The sequence below is a fragment of the Bombus huntii genome, chromosome 8 (assembly GCF_024542735.1).
Source record: "Bombus huntii isolate Logan2020A chromosome 8, iyBomHunt1.1, whole genome shotgun sequence".
Taxonomy (NCBI): Eukaryota; Metazoa; Arthropoda; class Insecta; order Hymenoptera; family Apidae; genus Bombus; species Bombus huntii.
The window spans coordinates 9,471,704-9,498,415 of NC_066245.1; the positions used below are offsets into that span (position 1 = coordinate 9,471,704).

Consider the following 26,712-nt stretch of genomic DNA (forward strand, 5'->3'; position numbering starts at 1 on the left):
GGATGAATGCCGATCGAGCGCCCCGAAGGGACCGATGCTCGCTTGTTCGTTCTCGTTCGGATGCCTTTTTCCCTTTCCTCTCGCATGTTCGTCTCTCGAACAGGAGAATCGATCACGATATAGTCGGCAATGAAATGGAAAAGAGAGAAAGAAAGAAAGGGGAAAGAGAGGCAAGAAAAAAGAGGAAAGAAACGTTAAAAGGAAGGGTGAAGCAGAAAATGCATGTAACTGCAGAATCGTGTTGAACGCAGCGGAATAACGCGGTTTCCAACTTCGACGTTTGAACGTTTCCTAATCCGATTAGCGCAAAAACTGCATCCCATTGCAATGGAGCATTGGCGTTACGAACCGCGTGGCGTCTCTCTGCGCGAAATCGTGTACCACGCAGCCTGCACCGCCTGAAACTCGGCTGTACGCAGACTGCACGCAGACTGCACGCAGACTGCACGCAAGCAAGCCGCGCGGTTCATTTCTCAAGCTAAACGCATTTATCGGTGATGCACCGAGGGAGAAAATCAGAGCCCTCCGCCTCTCGCCGCCGACGTTGTACAGCCATTGTCCTCGCGTACGCGTCGCCGTTGTGTCAGAGAATGCCGTGGCGAGGTGCCGAGCAAGGGGCTGCGTCGGAGGGTTCGGAGTGGAAGGACAGGGAGTAGAGGGTTGCACGCCATTCCTTCGACATTACGTCATACGTCGATTCTCTGGGGATTCCCACGGCGTCAACCCACGCCGAGAAACTTCGTCGACCGCATTCAGCAGGTAATACACCGCCGTTTTCCACTTATCACTGTTATTAGGGATATTAGTCAGCCGGTGGAGTTATGTACACTTTCTTTCTCGTAGGATACCAAGTTTTCTATTTGCTTTCGTCTGACAAGAGTTCTCTGTTGGTTACCTATTGGAAGAAGGAAGAGGTCGCGGTGTTTGTGTACGCGAAGAAAGTAGGTTTGTTGGTAGCGTGTAATACGTACGAAGAAAATGAAAGCTACGAGATCGATTCGCGTTGAACGGAAAAATGGAATGGATCGAACGAACGAGTTGCACGCGTTCGACGCTGGCAATCGTCGGATAAGAGCCATCCTCCCGTAATCGTTTTTCCACGTTCCAACCGAATCGTTGCTGGGTGAAGAAGTTTAAACAAAAAACAAAGCAGAGAGGGAGGAGACAGGGAAACTGTGAAAAAGGGAACAAATAATGGAAATGGTGTCTCGCTTAGGGGTAATCGTCGTCGCGTGCTCGCAGAGTAAAAATGGGGCTGCCGCGGCTGATTAATCATCGGCAATCTCGCGAGAGCGCGTCGAAAGGACGCGGCCATTAAAGGCAAACGACGAGAACTTCGTCACCGGTCGGCGTTCGACGATCGTGTTCCGGGGTTGAACGAGTTATTTTTTTCTCTCTCCCTTCGCGCGACGATACGTGGCAGAAGGAGAAACAGAGACGAACGAGTAATTTAATTGAAATTCCCCAACCGTGCCCTCACCAGCGGTGGCGCAGAAATTGTGGAAAAATCGAGTCATACGATCGCCGGGGCTGCGTGAAAATGGAATTACGGCGGAGAAACGAGGTTTGTCCGATGATGCAGGTGAACGCCGGTTTCACGAGGGATCGAGCAGCCGAACGTACAAAGGGATGAAAAAACATAGACTCGTCGGTCCGCGGAAAGACCGAGGGTTTATAGGGACAAAATTTTTGTACGTTTAAATTTCAGCGTAAATTGGCCTTGCAAAATTACTCTCAATTACTCTACGCGATACTCGCGAGTGCGAGAGCTCGTTCGATCGCAACCATCGTGCGTATACAGAGCGTTCTGGCTGCCTGGCCTCGAGCAGCAAGCGCAACTCGACTGAAAGATATCCTATCTACAGCGTACGTACGAGTTTGCCACACGTGTGTATGTACATATGTGTAAACGCGTATGCACGGTGTACAAATTGGTCGGCGCACAAATTGATCGATAATCTGACCGGTAATCGAGGAGTTTTCCGAAACGTTGCGTTGATGGCTCGTACAGCCGGAAATATTATAGTCGGGCGAAATCAGCCTCGAAATACCGACGGGACGGTGATCAAGGGTCGACCACTTATAGCGCAATTTGTTTTAATTAAAAATCGTCCGTGCCTGCGGTACAATGAAATTCGCATTATACGCGACGATGCACGGCGATATACGAATTTCGTTAGCGAAAACGCAACGTGAGATCGATAGCGATACTGTACCGATATCGCTGTATGGTATAGCGTCTGACGAGTCGATGAGTCGCGATATTAAATGTACTGGCTCGGTGTTAATTATGAATCCATGGGAGCACGCGAATTGAACGATCGTATCGCAGCGGAGGCCTCATTTCGATATGCACATTTTAATTAGCGCTTAACCGAAGAAAGGACGATATCTCGGTGGCGAGACAAACAGAAACACCGTAATTCGATTCGGAAGGTGCAAATATTTGATAAGGTTGTAACGTTGTGTTACCAGAGGTTCGCCAGAGGCGTGGTAGCTTGTAGGCGGAATCGGTGCAATGAAGTGCATATAGACACTTCATCACCGCGCATCCGGAATCGCCGGAGGTCAGTTACGCGAAAATATTCCCCGTTGTAACATCGTGTTTCGGAAAACGGGAAGGCTGCCTTCGGTGCGGAAACACGCAAACTCCGCCTATAGCCTGCTTGTTTCGCCCATCTGAACCGTCTATTTCGAGTTTACAGCGGCGGAAACCCGAATCGAAACGGAGGTCAGTTACGAGAAAATATTGACTGATCGCGCGTAATGGCACACCCGAGCGCCAACAATAGAATCGTGCCTCTGCCTACGTGTACGTAGTTATCGCGATGCGAAGCACGCGTACCTGTACTCGTGCGTATCCATTCTCGTACCTATGCCTATGTACCTGTACATACACGTATACATATACGCAAATTCACGCATCCATACATCGAAACATGCACGCGTTATCGCGTACGAATCGCGAGTAGAGTCGGCTAAGCGTAGAGACGCGCGGCCCGATGTTAAAGCACGGACATTTCCTGGTCCTCATCAATTGTCATTAAACGACATGATTATTGCGCGTGTTGACGATTATTGCGGCGATAGGCCGTTACCGGAATATCCAGCGAAGCCCGCGGTCTCGTAATGATCGATGCTCGATACGTACTCATCGAGTATTTCGTTAATGGTCGGGACATTGTGTCGAGCGATGTGCACGGCCTCGCGAAAATGCCAAAAGCCCTCTCCCATTCACCGTTAACGAGTCGTTTCGAGGAGAGCGCGTTTTATCCAAAGAGTCCCTTTGGTTCCGTTTTCCACATGATGTCACGGCGGTTGTTATCAGGGCGCGACCATCGATCAATGACCCTGCCGATAAATCGCCAATGCGATAACATCCAATCGGATTATTTCGTGGTTCGCTGATTATTTGAATTTTTCCACGTGATTCTTGCACGACCACGCTGATGACTTCGATCGTTCAGGGAAAGATCGTTTAACGCGCGAAACGATCGTATCGTCCGGTTAATCGTTAGTCGGACGAGAGATGAGTTTGCGTTATCGAAACGAACGAACTGTAAGTCACGAAACGGAGCACCTGTACGTACGTCGAGTATATTATCCGGCTACGAGAGCCTGTTCCCTTCGATAGGTCCGATGATTCGCCGAAAATAATAGATTTATCATCCCCAATTGGCTTCTAGCAGTTTATTTCATGGGAATCCATGGACGATGAACGCCCCCGCGCGAGCCCCTCGTAACGCAATACGCTGATATACGCGCAAGGATTTTCTCTATGATATGCAACATGCGGGACGTAATTCAGTCGGTGCAAGTCATCGGGATCATCTACGTAGGACTACGATCGCCGCTAACGATCCATCATTTACCGCGACAGCCACGAGTATTAGGTTAAAGTGGCGGCGTGATTCTGCTAAACGCGATGCTAAACAGGTACCGCTTCTGTCGCGAACCTTTCCACCGTCAAGGAACGATATCGTCACGTATCGAACTATCAATACGTACACGTTACTCGTCGATATCGATATCGACGTCGATCGTAACGAGCGTGCACGCGTAGAGGACGTTAACCGTACGAGGAAACGTTATGAAAATTTGTACAATGTGATTTCTAGAGATCCGGTAGTGCGATAAATAAATGAAAAAAGTGAATATATCCGAGGTAAAAAGGGGCGAGGTTATAAAACATCGGTGTAAAGAATACGAAATCGCGGCATTTATCTTCTATTTTGCAGTATGCTCGTATCTCCAACCCCGTAACGAGGGGATCCTCACTTGCAAAGACCGATTTCGCCTTATCTGTCCGGCTTATCAGCTACAAGAATATTCACGCGAATTTATCGATCTGTCCGCAGTCGTTTCGGCATGGCTGGCGTTTTCTTTCTTTCTCTCTCTAAAGCGTTAGTTTTACGCTCGTCGTCCCCGAGAGACGCGATAAGGAAAAAAAAAGGCGAGGGGAAGGAAGAAGGAGAAAGAAAGAGGAAAAATAAGAAGACTCAAACTCGAAGTCGCGTTATGAGCATGAATTTTTATATTGAGATATTATCGCGCCGCTGCCGGGAAGGGAAAATAAAAACGAAGTTTCGTTTCGCGACCATAATGACGTACGTTCGTGCGTATCATCGCCGATTTCGTCGCTTCTTTTTCTTCCTTTCGTCGAGCTGAATGTGCAAGCGTACCTTTAAGAAAGAACAAAAAAGAAAAAGAAACAGAAACTACACGAGAGAGTAACGACCGTTGAAATCGATCGTAAAAATTTTCGTTCCTCGTGAATTAAGTTTCTCCCCTCTTCTTAACGGTGGTTAGAGCCGTGTTACGCGAAACACGATGCTTCGTTGGATTACGCAACTCGTTTGGCAAGAATAGACGACCCGCGTGTACGCTCCTACACGTATAACACACACTGTCGGCAGAATGCGAGACCACCTCTTTATCATGATGATAACCTGCGACGATCGTCCGTAGGCCGCGATGAAAACGTTTAATCATTGCTTCACGATGGCTACTTCCTGCCTTAATTGCCCGTTTGTTGACTTAATTAATTGTTTCTAGCGCAGGAGAAGTAATTTCTGACGTACAAAAATAGGCTACATCGCGTGTAACGTATTGCTGCGTTTTCCAGACAACGTTCCACGAAGCATAGAGATTTTATAATTACGTTTCTATTTAAGCAAGCTTCAGTAAGAATATAAGTAGAAACGTGATACAAACCTCTTCAAGACATCAAATTTATTTATAAAACTGGAGTAACTATTGTTGGTGGTTTCTAGAACTTACTCTAGTTTTATAAATGAATTACAAGTTTCTAAGAATTTCTAGTTACGTTTCTTCTCATTTTTACATTTGCTTTAAGATTCTGCATAGACCAAGGAGTAATCGAGTCGCTCTTAAAATTATTTTAACAACAATCGTGATTAGCCTTCAAATATGCATAGCCTATTATTTACTTAACAAAATATATTTCGCTTTTCCTATTTAAAAGCTGAGGTGATTATTAAACGTGTCGGTTCGTTTAACAAAGATACGAGTGATAAAATCGTAATATAGTCGATATATTAAAATCTCTAATATAAATTGTTAATTACTCTACTATTGAACTGTCCGAGAGAGCACCTTCGTCTATTTATAACTACAGTTGTTGTCACGAAAAATTCAAATGTAACTTCGATTGACGATTATAAATAACGGCAATAATATTTTGTCCGGAGTTTGTTTACTTTTGAACCTAGCAAACCAAAAAAACGTTGATATTCCAAGGCACAATAATATGAGTCTGTCTCGACTCAAATCTTCCGTTGACCGACGTGCCGCTACAAAGGCATATCGGAATACTAGAGATTATTGAATCAAGATAGCAAATATGATAGATCCTGCTATTGAAATTTGATGTAATGAAAAATGTTTGTTGGGTAGCACGGTAACTCGTGTTATGTAATATATATGGTGGCGTAAACGTCATGTACGGAGATAGGGACGAAAAGTTTTCGAGGCAGCGTGGCCGAGCGGTCTAAGGCGCTGGTTTTAGGCACCAGTCCGTAAGGGCGTGGGTTCGAATCCCACCGCTGTCAATTCCTTTTTTTTTTTCGCTCTTACAATTAACGATAGTCGCCAAAGTGTAAGATGCACACGCAATCTCATTTTTTTTTTTTTTCATAAATATATCCGATATCGTAAAATTTATGAAATTCACTAACTACAATTTTGTTAGATCTAGGAAGATATGGGTAATCGATAATTCATGATGTCGATCCTTTAGGAGAGGATCATAACGATAAGTAATGCAATTTTACATTGTTATGCCTCAGCGTAGCATACTGAGTATCTGTTAAAGCAATGCACACAATGCAAGTTAGTTTAAGCGTGATATGTAATAACCGTGTAACAGTATAGAGAGAAATGAATACTCTGTTATTAGTATTCATGTCGCAAACATTTGAGTGTTAAATATAAACTTGCATGTATTGTAAAATATAATTTGCTAGTTCGATAAAGCTAAAAAACTAAAAACGTCGTGTAAATTCTAACTTAAGGGAATAAGTTAGTAAAATATCGAAGATATAGTTCGTGTCTATGGTTAAAATGGTTATGGTTAAAAATTTTGGTTAAAAAAGTCCAAAATTCAAAGGTCCCACCGAGATTTGAACTCGGATCGCTGGATTCAGAGTCCAGAGTGATAACCATTACACCATGAGACCTTCGAGAAGGGTTAATAAAAATATAAACCAAATGTGACCTTGAAATTGTAGGTCATTATCATAAATACAGAAACGTCACTGAGACAAGGTCAAGAATCGATTCGATCGTAAGGCAGCACTAAAAACTACAAGACTCTTACTGTATATCCATCTTTCTTTAGAAACCAAATTAATAAACAATTAAGTAAATAAAATCGTCAAAATATTTTAAGCACAGATGATCGATGCATGATTCAAAACGCCATGATTGAATCAATTCACTAACGTGTAAAGATATCTTTCTCTAAAAACGACGAAAGATGTATTTATACATTTCGATTAAATCTTAAAACGTGTATGTAATTACGTTAAATAGGAATAAAAATTGTTTCAACAAGATCGATAATAATTATAGATATCTGTTCTTCGATTTGTTCGATTGAATTAAAAAACGGGGATGTAGCTCAGTGGTAGAGCGTTCGCTTTGCATGTGAAAGGCCCCGGGTTCGATCCCCGGCATCTCCAATTCTTTTTTTTTTTTTTTTTACTCTTCACGAAATATTCATTTAGACTTACTTACAATATCCCATTATTGGCAGAGGAGAACACGATATTCTGGAAGTCGCTCGGTATCCAAACATACGGGACGGTCATGTACTTGTCTTGACTACACTTGACGTATCTTGTATCGTTCGAATCTATTTATGTCGATCGTCGTTCAAAGGTGACGGTCGTATACCTGCTTCGATTATAAGTACGTTGTATATACACATTATCTTATATCGTTGAAATCTAATTCTGGCAGACGTTGCTCGACATTCAAAGGCGACAGTCGTATACCTGCCCGGATTATATGTACGTTATATATACGCATTATCTTCTATCGTTCTAATCTATAGCGTTCTTTCTTTATTTCTTTACCTATTATCAAAATAATAAATTACTTGTTCTAGTTAATATCGATAAATATTATTAGTATCGTTTAATTAATGGTATCGTGAATATTATTTAACTACAAGCATTATACTCGTAGTATTTCGTATTTAATGATGTTGTTATAACGTACGCTTCACCTGTGAATTAAACCAATCGACTTCATCAAGATACATACATAGTACATCGTTCAGTTCCTGACGAGTTAAACTCCAATCATATTGATCGGCTACGGAGATTGAGAAATTTATAAAAAATGGAGTTGATCAGATTGATTTGCGAGTGTTTCGTTTCCCGCGTGCCTCTTTTATCATTATTTCACATGCACGCTACACAATTAAACGTTAACCATGATCAAACACGTTTCGCATAGCGCCTCGAAATGAGCAGCAACTACGCACTTATGGCACGTGATTGACTTCGCGATTGCGAACACGTGCAGTACGATTATCGACGCGATGCAGCGTACACCGATCGCGAGACGAGTCACACACCGAACGAAAATACGAGTAATACGAGTACGAAAAAAAAAAAAAAAAAAAAAGGAGAGAAAGAAGAATAAAGATTAGAGGAATAAAAAAGAATTCATATAAGAAAAGCAAGAGGCAGAAGAATCGCGAGTCGTCGTATTCAACTGGATGGCCATGGCCGTATGTAAAGCGAGAAGCATCGGGGAGATGATAGGATGCAAACGAAGCCGAGCGAAGGAGATTGAATGGTAATAGTCCTCGATTCGTCATATGCAAAAGTTTCGTATAAACGAGTGAAAAGCGGTCCCCGTGGTCGAAGACGGAGAAAGATGGTATCGTTTGAATTGCCGTGCTCATCGCGCGGCCGGATACTTCGTATCTGTTCGTGACGATAAACGCGAAGAGAATAATCGCGTGAAATATACTGTGACAGCTTCTTTTTTTTCGCCTCTCCTCTCTCTCTCTCGCACGTTTCTTTTTTTCTTCGTGCTTCCTTCTCTTCTTTCTTCCTATCGCGGAGTATACAACGTCGCGAACCGGAGAGTATTAATCATCGTACTACGGAGAAACGACGCAGTAAGGCAGAAACATAGCTCGGTTGTAACGTAATAGAACCGCCGATGAGTTGGTACGGTGCAAGAAATACACAGCGATGCGGGAATAAAGGCCTTGATTGATCGGAGGTAAACGTGACCGTTTAAATGTTGCGGCAGTCGGCTAGGAAAGAGGCAAAAGACACGGTCGATCGCGAAAAAAGATACGACCGTGGCAGCGGTGGCGGCACAGCTCGTTTCTTTTTCCATTGTTTCAAGCTAACCATTATCCACCATGCAAATTCATCGGCGTCCACTGTGCCTCTGGCTCTCCGCGTTACGTAAATCTATTTTGCACTGCCGGTGGACGGTCGGTGCATCTCGATGAAAGAAAAAGGAGCGCGAAGTCATCGCGAAACGGTGACGTTTTGTAACTTGTCTTGTGAAACGCGAGGACCTTGAACAGGAATTCTAAAGAGAGGGACAGAGAAAGAGAGAGAAAAAGCTGGAAAATTAGAGAGTAGCGCGTGTCGGATTGCGAACGCTGTGGGACACACGCGAAGAAATCTAATAGAGTCGCCTAAATCAGCCGGCATTCCTCGCGTTATTCCCTCGAAAGGGAAAGAAACGGATCCCCCTTGTCGTTCGACCGTTATAATATTCTGTCCGGCAATCCCGTATCTATTTTATTGTGTCCCCGAGTCGCGGCGTAACTACGTGAAAACAACATAAAGAAAAAGAAGAAAATCACGTCGCATAGAGATATCGAGTTTTGACCCCGATGGGGTCAGCAGTGGAGCGTGTGACCATTTTGTCACCCTCGCGAAAATTTTATTTACGAATATCCGTTGATGTATACGGTGTCCGAGGCTCGCGGATCTACATAAAACCATCCTCCACGTGGAACACGGTTCTTTTTCGTGTTAGGCGTGCTGCAAACTTCCGGCTGAATTTAAATGTCCAATTGAACGGCACGTGGATTTCTCGTCCCTCGATTTGCAGCTGTACACGTTGGGGCGTTCGACGAGACGCGGAAACGTCGTCCTCGACGTGGTATCTCGGGTCGTTGTTCCGTGAATTCGTGTCTCTTCGAGGCAAACAAGAATTCGCGTCACGTAGGTGTCTCCACTTCGCGTGATAAGTCTCCTCGAAGAAATTACGCGTTAATTCGATGCTCTCGCACCGCTGTATTCCTCGTTGTTCGCAACGACGAAAGGGAGAGGGTGCGAGCTGTTCGAGCCTCGATTGAATGGCGAGGGCGAATGAAACAGAGAGGAAAAGAGAGAAAGAAAAGGAAAGGAAAAAGGATTTAAAAGAAAAAGTCAGTCGGGTGTCCAATGGTACGGAGCGCAACGGGAAGTGACGAGCGAGGTGGTTAGAGGTGACTGCAGCAGAAATCCATCAGATGGAAGAGATCACGCCTGTCTCCATGCCCGGGACAATGACGCGGCCCGCAGACGCTTGTTTTTGTATTCCCGCTCTTCTCTCTTCCTCGCTCGTCCTTTCTTTTCCTTTTTTTCCTCTATTTTTTTCTTCGTCCTTTTTTCCCTTTTCCTTATTTTTTTTTTTCTACCTTCCACCCCGACTCCATCACCACCCCCGGCGCCCGATTCCACGCGGCACAGTGTTCCAAGCCGTGCAACGAACGGCCGAATGGGTAGGGGAGCTTTAAATATTTAGGCGGCTAATTTTCACGGAGGATTTTTAAGCCGACGAAGGAAAGTGAGAATTGAAAAGAAACGCGGTGACGCGGAGCAAGAAGAGGACTGTGGGCGAAATGTCCTCCAGACTGAAATAATAATAAGAGGCGCCAGCGCCTTTAATCACGATATTAAACATTTACGATTGCTATGGCGTCCTGCTCTTAAGACGGCTATTCTTTTCTTCTTTTTTTTAACGCGGCCCCGATCCGATCTTCCCTTTTGCACAAAGACGACCTACTCCTCCCTGCAACCGCCAACGCTCACGCTACCTCTTGTTTATGTTTACGTACCTTCTGATAACCTTACGCGGAGATCAAGTCGATTCACCGAGGCTTCCTTCAAGATGTACACCCCGTGAACGGTGCAACCATACGACCAACACTCGAGATCGTTGCCACACGGACGAAGCGAAGCTCGGGAAGAAGTGGGTGGGTCGGTCTATCGCGGTTGTAACAGAGGGTCGACAGCGAAACGAGAACTCGCTCAAAGAAACCGTCGCTGGGCGTTCGAGAAACGCTTCATTTTTCTTGGCTGTTGCGCCATAAGCCACGAAGATTATGTCCAGGCTGATCCTCGCTGTATCGATGACAATGGCGAAAGGCAGCGGCGAATCGAGCAGACGAGAAGCTTAATCTAGTCCTCAGTTTGTTTTGCTTTGCCGTGCGATTTGTCATCCATTGTCCGACCGAGTACGCTCGGCCCGCCATGAATCGTTATTTATGGTTTTCGCTTGATTAATTTTTGCCTCATCTTCGTGATATCGCGAAATTGTCTGCGTCAAGCGCAGCCTTTCGTGGCTGACGCTCGATTTACGATTTACAAGCGTTTCCATTGTCGCTGGCAATTCTGTTTGTGAAAGTAACGCGGATGGTTGAAAAAATTCCCACGAACGAACAAAATTTTACATCGGCTTTGCAACTAGCGTTCGTTTCAGCCGACCGATTGTTGGAATAAAACCTCGTTGAATTTAGTCGAAGGGATATCATCGGGAGCGAACATCTCGTTGGGGTGAAATCACATTTTTAAGCTTCGATTAAGGTGACGATAACGCGGGGCGATAGCCTGAGAAGATAGAGATGAATTTAATATTCCGAATCCGGATAACGCGATTTCACCGGACGTCAGGCTTGAAACGCGTAAGTATTATAAGTACGATTTCCCTTTTCTGTTCGTCGAGGGTTGGATTGCTTCGTAGCCGAGGTATTTTCGAGGTTGAACCTGTTTTTCAATTTCTTCCTGTCTCGCTTTCACGCTTCGACGTGTTGCAATCGAATTATCGTGACACCGGTTGGGTCGAACGAGCGGGAAACGAACAACGAACCCTCGATACTCCTCGAAGCATCGATAAGAATTTAACTGCTAACTCAAATTACATAATGCAAAGTGGTCGTCGATCGATGAACGTGGTTACACGAAGAAAGATGGAAGAAAGGAAGTTTGGAACGAGTCAGAAGGGCAACAGGAAAAAAATAATGCGAAGTACCCCGATTCGCGGACACCTACCCAAACTGCTCCATTCCTCCCTGTCGTTCATCCCCTTTTTTTCATAGCAGACCCTTTATACGTCGACCACAGTATCGACAGGAATGGCACCCCTCAGCTAAGGGCTGGATCTTCGAAGCTGCTGCATTGTGCAACGTTCGCGCAAGGGTTGCTTGAAATACGCGCGTCTGATTTTTTTCCTTTCTTTTTCAACGCGATCACCGTCCTCTGCCTCTCCCTCTGCCTCTCCCTCTGCCTCTCCCTCTGCCTCTGTTCCCGGTGATCCTGCAATCGTGCAAGTAACGAAGAAAGTCGAGATATTCGCGTGGTAACGTGAGAATGACAACAGATGCGGTGGAATGAAATTACAAGTGTGCCGGGTTCATCGTGCCCGTGCCGGCAAGTACACAGGAGTTGTGCTTTTTTAGCGAAATTGTTGTGACAAGCATTTCAACGGGCGACTCTTGGCGTTTGCTTTCTTCTCGATGCCGGCACACGGCATCCCCTTTTTGAATAGGGTGGTCTCGTGACACTTTTACGGTGTCAAGTCCTGGTCTTCTGGGAACAGGGCTGGCCCTGCTGTTCGGTAATCCGATTTAATCGGCTCTTTTTCCTTCCCGGTACGACGATTCGTATGAAACTGTTGGCGAAACTTGGAAACGTCGATAAAACGTTTGACAAGCCTCTACGATTTACAAAAGGGGATGAGCATGTTCGTAAGGCCTCTGAACGTTTCGTCGAATAAGAATTATGCACGTGAAACGAACGATACGATCGTGGAAACGTTGGTAAGTCGTCGGGTTCGCTAAGAAACCCGTACGGTTATGTAAATACACGGAGACGAAAATGGTTGGTACTCGACTCGGTGTAACAGGATTAACGGGCTAAAGTTGCTCGCGCATAGTTCGTTGCCTTATCTCAGTTTCCCTAATTGTCTATGACTATTCATCAAGTCATTTATACTCGGCTCAATTATCGCTGCCATCAGTTACGAGACTCGAGTCACTTCGAATCCGGCTTCGGCGAAAGCCCCGACCATTTATCTTTACGCGGAGATACCCCGTAATTGCAAATCAGCTTCTAGCCCGTCAATTAATGATTTGTTAGCAAAACCATTTCTCTTCTCATTTAAACACCATTTTCTCGTTAAGGAAATATTTCAGATTTTTATTCCGTGACCGAGAAATTGGATATGTAATTTATGAGATATATTTATATGTATATATATATTCATTAAATATGAAAATTCTTTAAATAAATCGATTAATTAATTAGAGTTGCTATACGGATGATAAATACGTTTAATTAGTGTTGGTATATAGGACGAAATAAAAAACAAAAAATATTTGCTAAGTGTGGGGTTCGAACCCACGCTCCCAGAGGGAACCAGAACTTAAGTCTGGCGCCTTAGACCGCTCGGCCAACCTAGCATTGATGAAATGTGCTAGTGTTATATAGGTATACATAGTACTCATCAGTTACTATTAGTTTATAATTTACACTAAATGACAACATATTATATGTGACAAATGCATATTGTATAATTTAAAATGCAATTTAATTTTAACCTATGTTATGCAAATACAAATATCTCTAAACAAATCATACAGTTTAATTTAGCATGATAAATGATGTTAAAAAAGTTATTTGGCACCCACAACTATGATCTAATGGTTTTTTTAAATTCTTATTTAAATTCAACGCCGGACTCCTTGACTGATGCAAATTTATCAATTTACAGAACAATAGATTAATTTACCGTGAAGCGGTAACGAACTTTCCTTTCTTGGGAATCGTAGAAAAATTACGGAAGTTGTAAAAGGCGAAGGGCGATTTGAATAATACAATCATTATTCACCCTCGTTGTTTTCAATGTTGACTAATGATCGACTTAAGAAAATAGCGCGCACTCGTAAAACTCGATTGCTTTCAGATACGAACGTTCTCTCTGTCCCTCTCTCCCCCACCCCTCTGTCTCTCTATTATACAAGAGCGTACGTTGCGCTTTTATGCACGTCTCCCTGGGGGAACGCGATTGAAATAATTATGATTCAAGACACTTACCGAAACGGTGGATATACTTGGCTCGCTTCATCTTGGTCCGATATAATCTTCTACCTTCTCACGTGAGAAAGTCCAACGACCTGTTTCCATTAGTCGCTTTAACACTTAATACAGTGGTCTGCGGATTTATACGCGTATCATCTACGGTGCTTCACTGATATAACAGTAAGGAATTGTGTACACAACACGATTGTGTGTAAGTCAGTGTATCATACACATATACGTTGGCGTCGTAATAAAACCGAATCGTACTGTCTGGACTATATTTCGTGTCGTAAAAAAACGGTAACTTCCCTGAAAGTAGTCGTGTATCGTTCTATTCGTTGTTAGTATATTTACTAACGGGGTTAGGTTTGATGTCGTGGTTGATGTTGGGATCGCGTGCCACCACTGTCGTACCAGTCTGCACCTATCCCGTCGTTAAAGCATACTTCGCCATGTCATTAACGTAATCACTCTCCGTCACTTTGAGAACTCAACAGAATACTCGATATTTTAAGTAGTCAAAACTTTTCGTTTCACTTCCGACGTGATTGCTCGTGAATTTCCACTCGTGTTCGTGTTGAAGAAGATACGATAAATCGTTTCACGGTCTCAGACACAAATGCATCATGCGGTTGGAGACGCCTAGTGATGGGATCTGAAACACTTCAAATTACATACATATGTACTTCGAAACTGTATATGTACATAACTATGTTTGTATACATATGGCGAAAAAATTGAATCACTTTGAAAATTATACGAAGCTTAAAAGTCTTAAAAGTCCTGAGAGCTTTGATAGGTTTGAAATAAAATAAAATAGAACCGCGCAAAATTTTGTAACAAATGAGCACTGTTCATGTATATTACTTATTGAATAACGAAATCGAATTTAAAGTTAATATAGTATCGTATATAATGTAATATATTACATATAGCTTAGAGTAATTACATAAAAGTAATTATATTTAAAGTTAAATAAGTTAATACGTAAATGATAGTAATGCTTTTATTATTTATTTAGTAGCAATATGCAACTGATGTGAAATTAGGATATTCGTTACTAGAGACGCCTATGAACGTTTGAAATATGCGCGGAACCGAAGAGACGCAATATAACATTGTACATTCGGTAGAACGCCAAGCTCCTCAGAGGTCGTGAAATAGGAGAGTGATTAGTTGAAACACGAATTTCTACAAAAACACATGTGTTTTCGAATGTAAACACGACGCCACTGAAACGCAGCTGCTGAATAGATTCCTGTCGTCCGAATTTAGGTTAACATATGCCAAACTTAACTTCTTCAAAGAATTTGGAACCCACGCAGCAGGTTAGCCTAAAGGTATTTATTCTGAAATCACTTGCATTTATATAACTGACATTAGAATTTCGATAATTTACACAGAATTCGATTGCGTTTCGTGCGATATAAAATAGTTTATATAGAAATCTGTACGTATAAAGAAAGCAAATGGCCAGTAAATATTAATTGATTAATTATGATTGATCGAACATCGTCCAAATCCCAAAAAGTTCAACTCAAAGGATTGAGTTGGCTTTTTATTAGAAGGCATTGACCGAATTCCTAATGCTTTTCTTTGAAAGCAAAGGTTTACGTGAGCTACAGAAATGAATTTCGTGTGGCGGTCGATGCGCGAGATGTTTTTCTACGAAAACGTAATTGACAGGTTAGGTTATCGAGAAATAATCATAGCATAAGAAACCACAAACCTTGGTAAGTGAAGGAAGGGCTTTGTATGCTAAGATTGATAAAGAATTTTATTTGTAAATACTGATTACATATAAGTATCAACGACACGCGACCGTCCTCAACCTACTGGGTTATCGCGAGAAAGGAACAGCATACCGTTGTGTGACATTTTTTATCCATCTTGATTTTTACGCTATCAAGCTTCGTAAACATTTTTTATCCGTGACGGTATCTTTAAAAACACGCAGTAAAACCTATTCGTTATCGGGATATTATGATATACGATCGACTTTTTTTTATATTGCTGCGTGAAGTTTAAAAATGCGAATAGGAATACAGTATGCTCAACCTAACGGTCGAACAAAAATTAATAGTGTCATGGCGTCGTAACGGTCAAAGTTGGTATTGTTGTAAAGCATTTGATTCGCTGCTGCACTTTTTAAATTTCGAATTAGCTTTGTTCTGGTGGCTTTTCAGCGTTCGCAGACTGCAATGGAAGATGTAAAGCGTGTACGGTTGAAAGTACGATGGGATTTCCGCTTTCTAGAAAATGCAGACGGAGTTCCACAATGATGTACGTATGTAGTCCTTTGACTCTGTGTACGGTTATAGAGAAAAATTAGCTTTTTGAAATAATCCACGTGTGTTATTGGCTAGTAGGGGTCGTTTCATGTTCACCGCTCATTGTTTTCGTCGTACCACGAGGGACTGCTTTTATGTCAATACTTCAAAGTGCTATAACCTACGTGGGGGTATCATACGAGGCAAAAGTTACGTGAACCAGAGTCGCACCATCTTCATTATCATCTTCAGGTGTCTCCGCACGGTAACGTACAATTTACGTATGCCAAAGGGCATCTTTGTATTTAAGACTTTTTTAAGAGCATGCACGAGTCAGTTTCCTTGTTATATGCAGAGATACACAGTCTAGTCTTTGCACTTATTGTGTATATTTAATGAATTAAATATGGTAAAGTAAATTTGAAAGACAAGTGAATAATTTACATGCAAAAAATAGATTTTATTAAAGATTCATTCAAACTTCTTATTTCTAACCTTTACAATGTTCTACCAATCTTTTTTAATATATTTCAGAGTATGTAATAAATGAGAGATAACAAAAATGTTCTGAAATTTAATAGAAAGGACGTCGAACTTCCATTTCATTTTTTATCTGGTCTGTGTATCTCTGCTTTTCATTACAATGTACAATCCCGAGGAAAGCGGAACTTTGTGATGTATACGCGTACCGAACTAAGCATTGGTGGAGAAGAGCACTGTCGATTGCATCCGCCGACAGGAACACTAATCACGGGACTCGCTGTCTTTTAAGATTATTAAAATCGTCAAAGCTTCAACGTCCTCAAAGGGTTAATTACCCTACGGGATATTTATGGCTGGGTTGCTCTCTTCCCTCGCTCGCCAGGGAGCAGAGGCTATTAAAGAAGGAGCACGCGGACAGAGAAGAGGTAGACTGCGAACTGCCGCGGAAAAGAGCCTTTCTCTTCGTGTGTCATTGTCAGGGCTTGTAGATAGATTGCTCAGACGGTAATTGATTTCCTGTGCCGTGTCGAATAATTGAACGCTCAATGTTATACAGTTTTACTTGAAAGAAAATAATATTTGATTTATGTCTATCATTCGCGTTCAACGAATTCTTCAAAACGTTCCAATGTAATTTGGAATTTACAAGCACTAGACTGTCTGTCGTAATTTCCAAGTTGAAAATCGCTTCCTAGATTCTAGTTTAAATATACATGATCTTTCAAAATAACTAAATTTCACATAACAAACAAAGTTTCGCATTTGATGTTCATTGATGAAGTAGCGTTTAATAGTAGGTAATAACACACGTAATTTCAACCATATTTCATTGAAATAATATCTTTAATAAAAAAAAAAAAAAGAAGAGAAATAAATTCTCCATAAAGAGAATGCAATCGTTAAACTTCAACATACAATAACTTATATTGCGATTAATTGTTTTTGTTCTTGTACTTCACTACAAAAAGAGGAAAGAGAAGAAGGAAAGAGGTAATGATATTGACTCGATACTCTTGATAAACGGGTATGCAATGGGCCAGGATGCAAGAAGGCGTAATATATAGAAATAGATGCAAAATGTACTGTTGTAACGATATCTCAGACGTATATATTCTGTAGGAAGCGTACTTAGACGAAGTACTTACTCGCAATCGCTTTAAGAGCAAGGACACGCCAACTATGAAAGGTGTTAAGAGGAACCGCGAACAGGCTAGCTGCGATAATGCACTCGTATAAACGACCGTATGCCTCATGCGGATTAACGCTCGAAGAAAAAGGTTCGCTTGCCGATGGGCACCATCGTTACATTTTAAAAGAGTGCTGTCATGCTATTATGCGGCCGGTGATATGATTCGTTTGCATTAAACATTTATACGTGTTCGTATCCGTAAATCGCGAAAAAATAACGGAATACTAAATGCACGAGATTTCAGCTACCAACGAACGGTTTTAGTTGTCCGGAAAGAATGTCGTGTATCGTTCTTGGAATGTCGTGATGGGTTCATATCGTTTCTTGAGAAGTCCTTTAAGAAATTGACCAACTAACGTGGTTGCTTTTAGTACATTACTTACTCACGATTTCATGCGTGTAATTTTTATGAATTTTGTTAATCTAATGCAAGATTCGCATTTAATGCTTAAATATGCTTTAGTGCTTTTATGTTTCTTTCGCTTTTCTTCTTTAAATTTCCATTGAGTATTGCTCCGTTGCATATTTGTCTATTACTTCTATCTATTTGCTTTCCAAAATACGTGATCAAAATTTCGGTCACGCAACTATTTTTCTTCGTTCAAATGGCATCTTGTGTATTAATTTATGCGCTCTCTGGTTAATCGATTCTTGGTTTAATTTCACAGTAGAGCAAGTTATACGATCTCGAGCGACGACATTAACGAGACGACGAATTGTCTCCTATTCTGTAGACGCGTTTCAGTATGTTTAATGCGCCACTAACTTCGGAATGACGTGAATTACACGGGTGACGTTCGTCTGTACAGGATCGTTCACAACGGAATCTAATTTTCGCGTAAAAAGAGAATAACGAAACCAGACGTACGTATTTAAAATCTGGATTTGAAAATACGAAACACAAATTCGAATATGAAAATTCAAAATCTGAATTTGAATTTAAGAGTATAATAATTAAAATACTGCGGATGCAACAGATTTCTCGAACCAATAAACAATCTGAATTTAAAAATATAAAACTTAAGATACAACAAATGTGTGGAATTTCAAAATTAATAAATAAACTGGCTTTCTTTTAGATATCGAAGCATATAAATTAAAATACAATGGACATCAGTTTCCAACTCAATAAGCAAACCGAACGTATAACAGCATGGCGCACCATCATTTGCAATGGAAAGTATCGTCGATGACTAACAATACTACCGATAAATTTCTAGCAGCGTACAAATATCTTAACGACACGTATTGCTAAATTATACTCGTATACCTTCCCATTTGCCAAAAGACTAAAAAACACTTTTTTCTCATCACGCGCCTCAATTTGCAGCAACCTGTAAGCGCATATTCAAAGCTGCCATTTCCAAGAAAGGTTTCCCTTATCGCAGCGAGCAAGAGATGCCGGTCGACATAACGTTTGGAACCCTCGTCCGTCGTACTAAACGTTCCTAAATGAATCGTTAATCGTTAACGGCGTGGCGTTACGACTCTCAGGCTCGCTTATAAACCGGAAATTCGTTGGTCGAATGTCCAACTGTCCAAATCGTTCGGCAGCGAAGCTCTTCCGGTCAATAAAGTCAGGCCTCGTTTATTGCTAAAAGAGACCTAGCAGGTCCTGGTTGTTTCTGACCCATCATTAAAGCGTACGTTAAGCGCACTGTTTTTTCATTTCGTTAAATCGTTCCGACCTCTGCCCCCTCGACGCTGCTTCTCTCGCTTCTCTATATGTAATCGTTTCTGGTTCCCGGTTCCACCGAGCGAGACTCGTAGGATCGTCGAAAGGTTGTAAACGGTCGCTCATCCAATACGGAATGTCGACTACGAACGGAATAGCCCGGATTCCTGACTTTATTAAGCCTTCGGTTTATGCGGAACATTTTGAACGTTGACCCACGTGCAGCATCGGAAACAAAGCCTACGCGGCTCGGAGAAACTACGAGTTCGACTTGGATTTTCACGAGGAGCATAAAAGCGTGCGCGGGGTTGACCCGCGATGATAAAAACGATTACACTCGAGCAAACGGCCTGCTCATTTAATCGTCGTAGTTAACGCGTCTCGCGGTATAGTTTCACGGATGAAATTCGCCGTGACAGACTAACGTTTGTCGGTTAATTCTCCTTTTCTTTTTTCTTGCGTTTGCATATGGTGGAAAAAAGAAAGATAAAATTAGAAAATTACACGGAAACCGCAGAGCGTGACAATTCGATTCATTTGTACGCTTGTGCAACGAAGAAGGGACTTTAATGCTATTTATGAGACACAGAGGTCTCGTAGATTTATAGTATTCTATATTGTACATGATATTTTATGGAATAACGGACAATATGAGTATATTGCGCGACAGGTTTATAGGTTTATTAGCTCTTTTATACTGCAGAAGAAAATTCTAACTCGGTTTTTGCGTCTCCGAACCCCTTGGCTTTTTTGCGCCCTTTCGGCTATCCAGTGGATGCAAGCACATTTAACCCGGTCGCGCCCCAAATAATCGTAAAATTTGATAATTAAATTTAATCGCACCTCTTTAATGGCCCTTCGTCGTTGCCATTGTGTTCGTCCACACAGCGTTTACTGCGATGCTCGATTACACGAAGCTTTGAAACATATGCTTTATATACCTCGTCTTCGAACGATGATACGCCATTACGTTTCTGACACGTCATTAACTTCGTTAGTGCTTACGACGTAAGCCGTTGGAGGAACGTGAGCTCGCCTAAATCGAAACCGTTGCTACGCCGCGATAAAAGTTCTCGTAATCGTAACGTTGGAACATTTCTGTTTTTTTCTTTATTTCGTAGCGAATTGAACGCGGTACGGTCTCAACTAACATCTCTTGAAATAGCAGCTATGAGGAACGCAGTTCCTAGTGTACGTTATTAATGTATCATATTATAGTCGGTATTCCATTAGACGGTGTCGGTCGTTGATACAGCGGCAACGTATATTTTCCATGGTATTGGTCATTCGTCTTGAAACACGCGGTCATCGCGCAAGTTGTCGCGACTCGAAGCAGGTTTCGATTAACCGACGCGACGTCTCGTTGATTCTGGCGAAAAATACGATTGAAATTGCGTGTTCGTTTCTTGCATGCTGTTTCACCGTGGCTAGCTGCTTTTTTATGCGGGAAATGAAAGCAGCGTGAAAGGGGATATCCGTTTAAAGCTTGTTGGCAGAAACGAGAAAAGTAAAAGAAAGAGAATAAAGCGAGAGAGAAAAAGAAGGGGAAAAGAAACGATACGTCCGGAACGCAATTTGTACTGTGTCATACAGTCAGGGGTCGTTGTATTAACAACGCGACAGAAAACTTATCGCAACGCTTAAAAGCACTAGCCTGAGTATTAAGCGTCGCGATACTACTCGAGCAATCTTGTCTTGCTAAATGCTAGAGTGCACGTAATTCCATGGAAGATATTGGATAACCCTCGAGTGCATCGTCGACCGTAAACGGGCACCGGGAGGGTTAACTACGTGGAATATATCTTTATCGTCGGTGAAAACGTGCGTATCACGGTGATAGTTCATTTTCGACGTGGAAGAGTGCTTCATCGGGGATCGCCAATTAAAACGTCGTACTGCCAACAATGCCGTAGAATGGAGCCCGCAATTCCGCGCTTCATCGACGTGGGTTTTTGATGGCGGAGACCGCGCCCGCCGTCGAACCTCTGCAACACAACGGGTCCAGGATCACCGTGCGTATATACGCGTGCACACCGATATGGAAACGCAGCGTGTACCAGCGTGACGCGGCGTGTGGTTGTAAGAGTCGGTACAATGGAGCAGAAAACAAGAGACGGTCGGGACTTCAAAGTGCCGGATGTTATGGAGTGAGAACGCTACTGGATCCGGCACAGTCTGATAATCATCTCTACCAAATACTTTGTAATCGTTAATTACGGCGCAGCATCGACGACGCTTTGGGCAAAAGATCAGTCACTCGGTGGTGCGCGGGGGTGGTAAGCAACGAAAGAACGAAGGGTTTTATAGTCTTTTATATCGTAAAGAACGGCACAGATATATGTATATTTCAAGTCCTCTGTAGGCTTCAGATTCGGGTCCTTTTGAGTCGAGCAACCCCTTATTCAGCACTTCGCCTTCTTTAACCGACGGGTATTACCGATTATTTCTCGTGAGTCTACTTTCCCTCTGAATGCACGTTTTCCATTGCGCGATTCTTAATAAGGTGCGCTTTGTATCAAGGGCTCGGAAGCAGCGACTTTTACGCCGGCGATAGGAAAGTTAAATATGTTCAGTTTTGTAAGCGGCGTGATACATTTTTTCCGTTTCAACCATCTTGCGCTCCGTTTATTAATTTTCAAGCTTTCGAAATTTGCTTCGGCGAATTATAACGAGGCAATGGGAGAAACAGGGCAAGTTATCCAAAGTTATATTTCAACTAAAAGCGCAACTTTCGAGTCAGATTTGACGAATGTTTCTTCCAAGCGAGATGAATTATAAAAGCGGTCTGTCACGACTTCGAAACATCCCGTTTATTTTAAACGCATAAATCTTCGTTCGAGCAAAAGATGGTAGTGATTCAAAAGGAAATAGTCGAATTTATCGTGGATGTTTAAATCGTTGGAGCTGTCAAGTCGCGGCAGTGCACGGTACGTCAAGTTGCGAGCCAGGATCAAATGAGGCGTCGGAAGATTTCGCGAAAATTTCTCTCGAACCCCATGAAAACTGTTCCTTTTTTTCCTGCCGAAGGGGCGTAACGCTCGGGTAAATGAAGCGCACTGGAAAAGGAATCGCCGGAGGAGAGAAAGGCTCTGCTAAATATTCGAATGCTCGAGTGCATTCAAAGTGGTGCTTAGACTCGGTACGCGGCTATCATTCTCCGCTATATTTTAAGTCTTTCTATGCGTGCATTGTCTTTTATCACACGTATATTTCAAGCCATTTCTTCGACGTATATGCATCTCCGTGTAAAATGCGAGGAATAAGCATCGTAAGTGCATTTCATTCTCCTTTATGGTAGAACGAATCGTTTCGTTAAGTTGACTGATTTAATTACCACTTATCGAACGCGCAACATTCATTACGATGATGTAAAGCGTGAATAATTATACCCTGGTTCTTTGAATGTTTGTGCGTATGAAGTGTAATTTTTAATTGCCTGTAGTTTCTTCGATGTGTCGCACAGTTGATCGGAGTGATTTATTCGTACGTGGTTTTATCAATCAATTTCGCAGCTTCGTTTTGCATATCTTTAAGAATTATCTTAGTATCGTGGACAAGGGGCCTGGGGTTGCGGAGCATGTGCGTAGTGGGGCTAAGACAAAAGACACAAGGCTAAAACAAAAGACACGAGGCTAAGACAAAAGACAAGGGGTTGCTAAGAGACGATAAACGAATTAACAGCATTGTGAGTTGAGAAGTCAGAGAGTGCGAATTGCGTTGTCGAGATAGTGTTGCTAGCGTTGTCGAGAGAGTGTGGTCCGCGTGAGAGAGAGCATTGGATCCGTGGTAACGAGAGTTGTTAATCAACTATCTAGTTGTCTTAATTATAGTACGTTATTGCGATTAGTTCACGCTAAACAACCATCGTTTCCTGTTTAATCCATTTATTGCAAATAAACTAATTGTAGCAAAGATCCTACATTATTATACAGCTTTAGAATTAAACAATTCCTCTAATATAATCCGATGTTATATAAAAAAATCACACGAACGTTTTCACTATCGAGATATCGAGACTTTGATATTTTCGTTATAATTCTTTTAACGTTGAATATACGCGATTTATAACAAATTTCATCTCCTTCGATGCTTTTAATTTTTAAGAGGTAGGAGAAAATTTAATAGACCGCGTTGGATCATCAGATTCTAATTTCTAGTAGACGATACTTTATATGCACGGATCTAGTAAATTTTTAATTTCATCGGTAGAGCTTTCCTTGGAAAAATTCCAATGCACGTAACACGATTCGGTAGAAGAAAACGAACTCCTCGGTAATCTTTATGTTTTCTTGTTTGCCTTTCCAGCTCGGTTATTACTTACCAGCAAGGATAATTATTATGAGTCGGCCCCTTCGAGCATCTCGAAAACGGTGTAACTTGCGGTCGAAGCTTCCGAGTTTCGCGCGTGCGTTAATCGTAATCGCTTCTCGGAAGATTTCGCCCTATGGCCAAGGCGTGTCGTCTTCGTTGCTCGTTTCTTTGTTTCGTATCGTCCATTAACCGCGAGTGGGCTCGTGCCGTGCTGACCGCACCAGGAAATGAAGACGAGTTATCATCATCGTCTGGAAATTACCGTAGTGCGGTGTGTACAACCCTGTCGCTAATAAGAGCAACGTAAAACGGCGGGAAACGGGCGGAGGGGTAGAGGGGAGAAGGGTGGAATAGGCCGAAGAAACGTCATAAAATCTGAGCAACCACAAAAACCGCAGCGTTGCACCGCTCTAGGTTCAAGTAGCAAGTTCAGTGGCCTTGATAGGCGTTGCAGCAATGTACTCTCTGCGGCTCGTACTCTTTCGAACACGGTATAAGTCGCAGGTGTGTAGGTTTAAAACGAGCCTGTTAATCGTCCGGAAAACTATTAGATGCCTATTTCTTTTAATCCTACTTAAAGATGAGTACTACGCTAATAAATTGCACGCTTTATTTCGCGTAGCTTTTATCACCAATTAAAACGTGTACTTATCGAGGCATCGTTTCGTAACTCTACCAGTTGTGCACGTTTGGAAACGTGTTCGATATTACGTTCGTGAAAAAAAAAAAGAAAGAGAAAGATGAAAAGAAACGAAGGGATCGAGGTGTTTAGCTGGTGTCTTAATGAATGAAAATGTTACGAGGTGAACCGTATCTCCCACGATCGTGGCTATTCTTACGGCCCTGACGCCTTAAGTCACGACGCATGTATGCGTGTCCGGAAGGTGGTTGAAAGCCGTGTACAGGTGTGCGTATGTATTGACTCGCGCGTTAGGGAAATAGAAAGTATATAGCTGCGCCTGTGAACTGGTAAACGATAATATTGATTGCCCCGTAGTCAGTGGTTTTTCCAAGCTCCCGTAGATACGATCGGACCGATTGATTCGATCGCGATTGTGAGAGCTCATGGTCCCGCACGAGTGACGCTGATTGCGTTCTAAAACGTGTATCTAGCGCGAGAAAAAAAAAGGAGGAAAAGAAAAACGATGCCGGTGCCCGGTGATTACCGTCTCTTGTAACAGAGTACGCCCCTGCAGGCTATAGGTCGCTAGATGATTTATTGCGCTCGGTCCACGAATTCTCTTTGTTCAGATTACATTTTCGATATTCGCACGACCGCCCACAGACCGCCAAGTTGTTCAGTGGCCTGGGTTTTCACGCGAATCAGGTCAAAGGTAATTTTCCCTGCTATCAGATAGCGTGCAACGTTTTCTCGTAATCAGGATTCGAGCGCGGTTGATTTGGTTTCCCGCGTAATTAAGTTACTACTATCGCGCAAGCTCGTATACGAATCGATGGCGAGTTTCAGGTAGGGTCGGATATCTAGACGCGTCTAGTGGATGCTAATGGACGTCAGGTGGATCGAGACGCATTATCAACGCGTGCATCCTCTACGGGCTGCGTGCACCGCAGGATGCACGTGCACATTCGCATGCATCGACCTGCCGAACCAGTACGACGCACTACGTCCCACTCATGAAGTTCCCGTGAGCCGCGCTACGGGTTTGCCTGTGAATTAGGGGTAGCTTGCTTTGGATTATTACGTCATAACAGTACGACCACCTGGATGCAATTGCCGGTACTGATGCGACCGAACCTGTCGTCCTATTTATTGGTTGTCCGCGAGCGCCCGTATCACACGAGATCGCATTGAAATCTCGCCTAACTGCTTGTTCACGATTTACGCTCAGGCTGCTGTATTTACTCGTTTTTCCATATTTTCCCTCCAGCCACTGTTTTCTCCTTCACTCTAATAACAGTTGCTGGATTTTCAAGGTTTGCTTGCCGTGCTTATTACGATAATGATCGTTGCTACATTTTGAAACATCGTGACAACCGTGACAACCGTGACATTCGACTCGACACCGTAATCGTCGTCTAGGAAGTTTCCTGCGCGACGTTCATTTTCACGGCCTCTTGCGACTTCTGTAAAACGCGCCGTAGCAAGTAATCGCGTTCACATCGAAGTGCGTCGGCCCGTATGAATCCTCTTTCCGTGCTCGCGTGACTGATTCATCCGTGTTGGTCGATACCAGGATTTTGTAGCGTACTGATAGACACTCGATGTCTCGGTGCTCGTCAAATTAATGCAAAACACAAGGTACAGCTGGATACGCGCCCGTAAAGAGCATGGCTCGTACCACTTCGAAAAAGGAACCATAAAATATGAAATGTATTAGATTGATAAGGCTCCGGGAGTCTTGCCGGGGTGGAAGAAGGGTGGGAGAGAAAGCAGGAAGATAGGAGACGAAGGGAGACGCGAAGAGCATAAACGTATTTACTCTGGCTCAGCATAATATCTCGAGCTTTTATAACCAATAAAAGTTACAGCTGACACTTCTCTCTCTGCAGCGACTGCGATACGCGGACCAATGCACGGACACGCTTCCTTTTTCGCGTATATACGTTCACTCTTACGCGTAGTCTCGTACTCGCGCCACAGCTAAAGGAACAAGGCGATTTATGAGCAACGAGAGACACGGTAACGAGAGTCCCGACCATCGGAACAATCGCGGCATTGTGCTCCCAGATCTCTTTGTGCCTTCCGACTGGTACTGCGCGCGTAACTCGTGACCTACCACTTCTAACGCCTCTTGGTCTTAATTAAATTAAGCCTGATACGCTGAAAGCGCGCGCGTGTCGACCGAGACTCGCTAACGACAAGTTCCTCTGTGCGTTGGAGTTTCGACGCCAGGCATCTTTAACGACTTCGAAAAGGCGTCCGTTGATAGAGTAGCGACCTCACGCAGCGTGGATCAGTGAGTTCCTTTATAACTA

General features: G+C 42.9%; 2 long non-coding RNA genes and 4 other non-coding genes across 7 annotated transcripts; 3 read left to right on the plus strand and 3 right to left on the minus strand.

Annotated features, from left to right (window-relative positions):
* Nucleotides 1-421: 421 nt before the first annotated feature.
* On the plus strand, nt 422-7,076 carry LOC126868345 (uncharacterized). Its single transcript, XR_007690586.1, has 2 exons — nt 422-759; nt 844-7,076. It is a non-coding gene; the product is annotated as an uncharacterized LOC126868345 (long non-coding RNA).
* Nucleotides 5,992-6,071, plus strand: Trnal-uag (transfer RNA leucine (anticodon UAG)). Its single transcript has one exon. It is a non-coding gene; the product is annotated as a tRNA-Leu (tRNA).
* On the minus strand, nt 6,627-6,698 carry Trnaq-cug (transfer RNA glutamine (anticodon CUG)). Its single transcript has one exon. It is a non-coding gene; the product is annotated as a tRNA-Gln (tRNA).
* A 54-nt stretch (nt 7,077-7,130) lies between the features above and the next one.
* Nucleotides 7,131-7,202, plus strand: Trnaa-ugc (transfer RNA alanine (anticodon UGC)). The gene has a single exon. It is a non-coding gene; the product is annotated as a tRNA-Ala (tRNA).
* Nucleotides 7,203-13,145: 5,943 nt separating this feature from the next.
* On the minus strand, nt 13,146-13,228 carry Trnal-uaa (transfer RNA leucine (anticodon UAA)). Its single transcript has one exon. It is a non-coding gene; the product is annotated as a tRNA-Leu (tRNA).
* Nucleotides 13,229-13,868: 640 nt separating this feature from the next.
* LOC126868347 (uncharacterized) lies at nt 13,869-26,458 on the minus strand. 2 transcript variants are annotated; one of them, XR_007690591.1, is made up of 3 exons: nt 26,217-26,458; nt 23,786-24,026; nt 13,869-14,510 (listed from the first exon to the last, which is right to left on the minus strand). It is a non-coding gene; the product is annotated as an uncharacterized LOC126868347 (long non-coding RNA). The 2 variants fall into 2 exon arrangements; XR_007690590.1 differs by lacking the exon at nt 13,869-14,510 and adding an exon at nt 16,038-21,449.
* Between the last annotated feature and the right edge of the window lie 254 nt (nt 26,459-26,712).